Genomic DNA, 4502 nt, shown 5'->3' with positions numbered 1-4502 from the left:
CCAAAACTTGGATGCAAACAGAACGAAGAGAGATTGAGGCACAGTTTCATGGATACAAGAAACCCATCTGCAGTGCTCCCAGTGGCTCTCCTCCAAAGTGGGTGGAGAACAGGCTTAACCTGAGCCCAGGAAAAATCACAGTATGTGGGAGACCCTTCCTGGTGCCCCCAGGAAGAAGGAAACTGTGGCTACATCCAAAGAATCTAGAATAAAAGTGTGCCAATATTGGGGCAAAGTTTAAATGCTATACATGAGTGTGCTTCTCCCAGGTCACCAACAAGGTGAGAATCATCTGTCCGTGCATTTTAGGAAGAGTCCAGAAGACAATAAAGGACAACAGGCAAATCTTCCATTCCAGGACCCCTGTCATTGTCCATTTCCAGCAGGAAGCAACTTGGAGATGTTGTCATGCAGTTTTCCCCAGAAATGGAAAGTAGCAATTGACAGAAAATGTAAAGGGAGTCCACTTCATTCTCTTAGTGCAGACCTTGCTGCTCTGCCACTGAGGTTATTTTATTTTATTTTTATTTTTAAAGTTTTGTAAAAAGGACACCACCAGTATATTTCACAAAGATATCAATGTATATACCCCAGCAACACAAAAAGAATAAATCTTTAAAAAATATTCACCCCCGATTATTCACATGTTTTCTAATATAAATTTAGGACTTCAGTGTGTAAATAAATATACATTACTATGTATATTTATTATTATACAGGTATTACTATGTATACCTTTCTAGTGTGGCTTACCAACAAATCAGCTGAACTTGAATTTTCTTTAATTAAAGCAGGTATGCTTTTGATGGTAGGGAAGGGAGGAGGAGAGAAAGCATTTGAAACTGTCCAGTTCACGTCAGTTATCAGTCTGCTTGATCCTGGGAGCTGGTGGAAGGTGTTAACGTGGCTGGGAACATCAACACCTTGGCATGCATGAATGTCAAGTCGGGAAGGCTGGCAATCACCTTGATAGCTTCTTCACTCAAGTGCTCTTCTCTTTTTGGTTTCCTGGTAGATGTGCTTGTCTTCTCTACTTTGGACATGAGTCTTGCAAATGCATCAGTCACTTTGAGGCTTGAGGTGGAGATTTCCAGCTTAGAAGTTGTTAATTCATACAACTCTGGATCTACACCTGGGATTGTGTTTCTGCTGCTAGAGCTACTGTCATCCACGGGCCCAAAGAAATCAAGGTTCAGAAGAGTGGAACCTCCACTAGCATCTAAAGGGTAAGTAAGGCCACTGCTACTCCAGTCAAACTGGACAGGTGGTAGAGACTCCTGGAATTGATCAGATGTACATGTGTTCATCTCTGGTGTCAGGGTGGTTGTCTGACCAATGGAAGCAATTTTTTCTGTGGCAGAGAGTGGTTTCAGTGGTTCCTTGGTGGGCTCTAACATGCCCAATCCTGCTGCATACATGGGCACTATAACAGGCTGCTTCTTGTTGCCCGTGAAGAGAATGTTTCGGGTGTCCATTCCTAAGGAGCACAAAAGCTTCTTGTTGCTATGGGAGCCGCCCCACTGATATCTCAAGCCATGTGCATCATGGATATCCTGTAGATTGGTCCACACATCCAGCAGTTCTCTGCTTTCAGCTAAGGCCTCTCTTGTTTTTATTGGCAAGGTGCTTGTTTCCAGCAAGTGCTTCAGAAAAGAAACATCCTCTTCAGCCTCAGGGACAAATATGGAAGGAAAACATGCTTTGAAAATTCGTTCCAGGTGGTTTAGTAAAGTTGTCTGAATGGAAGTGGCTGATTCCTGTAAATGGCCACTAGCAACTGCTCCTTTGGGAGTTGCCAAAGGGATACTGTGCATCTTGGGGGTTCCTGGAGTATCAACATTTCCATCTGTCCTATGTGACTGCCAGACTTCCTTTTGTTGATGAGCTTCAGTGGCCTGCTGATCTCCAAAAGCAGCCCAGGAACAACCATCTTTTTGTTTATCCCCAAAAGCATTCCAATCTACAACTTGGCTAGGACCAGCTGAACTGAAGTCCGCAAAGCCATCAGAGTCTTGAAAAGCACTGCAGTCATCTTGAATATTTGGCACTGAATCAAAATCTCCAAACTCACTGTCTTGCCCATTTTTCAGTTCTGAAACAGGTTCAGTGCCTGTTCCACTAGACTTTCTTGCCAATTGACATTCCTCTGATAAATTATCAGAAGTCTGTTTCAGGTCTGAATCAGTAAATATCATTTCCTTCGGGTAAGAAGCAGCATTTGTATCTCCAAATTCTCCAAAGTCATCACTTGATTCACTAAAATGTGGAAAGTGCTCTGAGGACTCTTCAAAAGTGACATCACTCATTCACTTGAGTACCAATGACGAAAGGTGGAATGGTGCCACTGGCTGTGCCAAAGTCATCAAAATCATCCTCATTGGTATCATCGCAAGCCACAAATCATTACTACTATCACCATTTTTTACACTTACAGAATCATCCAAAACATTTTCTTCTGTAGGACCAATGTTTGGGATTTGGGAATTAGTAAACTTTCTACTTTCTTCTTTGGAAGAACCAAGTTCTTCATCAGCATCAAAAGTTTGAATAGAATCCATGCATATGATTGATCAGTACATTTTGAAGTAACTAAATGAAGTTTTTCCTCAGTTTTACATTGTTCTTTCCTAATGAATTATCAGTCGAATCTACCAAATTCCAAGCCTTTGATTGATTATTTGAATTTAAAAATTCATCCTGTTGCAGAATTGGAAGGCCGTGTTTATCAACACCCAAACTTGTGTTAGGTGCTGTGCTTATTTCTGAAACACAAACTGATCTTCTCCATCAGTGTCTCCTTTTTCATCAAAACTTTTAACCAAAGACACTTCTTTTACAGAATTCAGTTCATTGACTCTGTTAATTTTGTTGTTTTCCTGAATGGTTAGTGCATCTCTCTCATTTAAAGCTGCACATCTTATTTCTTCTAGTTGTAGCCTTTTGAGAAAATGTGGCAAAATCTGCAAATTCCTCAGTAGGACTAGGTGTAAAGTCTAAATTATACTCAGTGCTATGAGTGCTCAGAGGCTTTTGTCCCTTTGAATCAGCTACATTGTCCAGGTCATCTGTTCCCTGAGGATTCACAGTTTCCAACCCTGCAAACCCATTTGTTAGAATCTCCAGACAAGGAGGCTTTTCCCCATTGCAGCTCTCTAACTGCTAGTTTTGATGAACAATGTTCATATCAGTTCTAAAATCTCCTGGAGTGAAACTTTCAGGTGTTCCAACATTCTGTCTCTGCTCTATTACTTTGTTTAAATCTCCTGGACTTTCCATGTCATCAGTAGAAGTATCTAAAGTTTTAGATGAAATAATTTCTTTGCTAATGGTACAAAGTAAAACATCAGACTGACCTTTCATGGGAGTACAAAGTTCAGCAGTGATGTCCTTATCATTACCATGTTTAATGGACTTAAAGCTTGTAGGGCTATCTAATTTTCTGAGAAATCATGAATTGGCATAAAATGGTTTGAAGATACAAACTCTTCCTTAGGACGAGTATAATCTGGTGTATCAAAATCGACAAACCGTATGCCAGAAGGGCTGACTTCTGAAAATCCACCAAATTCCCCAAATTCATCATCATCCTCTGCTCCATTGCCTAGTGGTGGTGGGGGTGTACATTAGAATAATGTCTGGCTCCATTGTTCAGTTGCTTTCTAAGGATTAATTTATACCTGGCTGGTCCGGGGCGGCCGCAATGGGCATGGCTCAGGGGCCCGGGGGAGGAACTGGCTCCCCTGGAAGGACTGGCTATTCAGAGCTGTTGAGAGCAGAAGGCAGGCTGCTCCCAGCCCCATCAGCGCAGCAGCGCCATGGACGCCCACGGGGAGTTTCAGCGCTGCCGTGGGACCCCCGTCCCACTACCTTCCACCCTCTACCACAGCTGCCGCTGCCGCCCCCTCCTCCTCCACGGAGACCCCCGCCCACTCCACACTCCCTCCCTTCATGCTATTTTAAAACTAAAATTGTATTCTTTCATTCTTGTCCATGTCCTCCTCCCTAATCACAGGAGAAGCCAGGTAAACATTTTCCCATCCTAGACTGTGTTCTGTCCTTAGCTCACCCACCACAGGCAAGAAGGAAGCCAGACCCGGGACTGGCACCGGTGGGTCTGAGGAACAGCACTCTCAAGGCTACGGATGAGTGGATGAGTGTTGACTCCTGACAGGGCACAGCTGCATGCAGCCTAGTTGTCTCCTCTTCAAAAGCCTAGTTTGTTCCCCGTGGCAGAATCTCAACCCCCGGAACAGGAGTCCTCTGTGTGTGTGCTCCTTTCCTGGCAAAGCAATAAAACCTCTTTTTCCTTTTTCTCAGAACCTTGTCCTCATCACTGGATTGGAATTAGGGACCTACTTTTCAATATCAACCTCTTGAAAATTTCCCCAGCAGAAAGAGGCCAAGCAGGTTCCAGAGGAACTTCTCTTGAGGTTATTCAACTCATACCAGGGCTTTAGTGCATATCATGGTGTCCACCCATGATGGTCCTCTCTGAGACTAAA

The 4502-nt window shown here is 43.3% G+C and overlaps 1 pseudogene; it reads right to left on the bottom strand.

The window, feature by feature from the left end:
• Positions 1-750: 750 nt before the first annotated feature.
• LOC114082728 (aftiphilin-like) lies at positions 751-3645 on the bottom strand (annotated as a pseudogene).
• Between the last annotated feature and the right edge of the window lie 857 nt (positions 3646-4502).

Source organism: Marmota flaviventris, chromosome 5 (genome assembly GCF_047511675.1).
Source record: "Marmota flaviventris isolate mMarFla1 chromosome 5, mMarFla1.hap1, whole genome shotgun sequence".
NCBI classification, from domain to species: Eukaryota; Metazoa; Chordata; class Mammalia; order Rodentia; family Sciuridae; genus Marmota; species Marmota flaviventris.
This window is presented reverse-complemented; position numbering and strand designations above follow the sequence as displayed.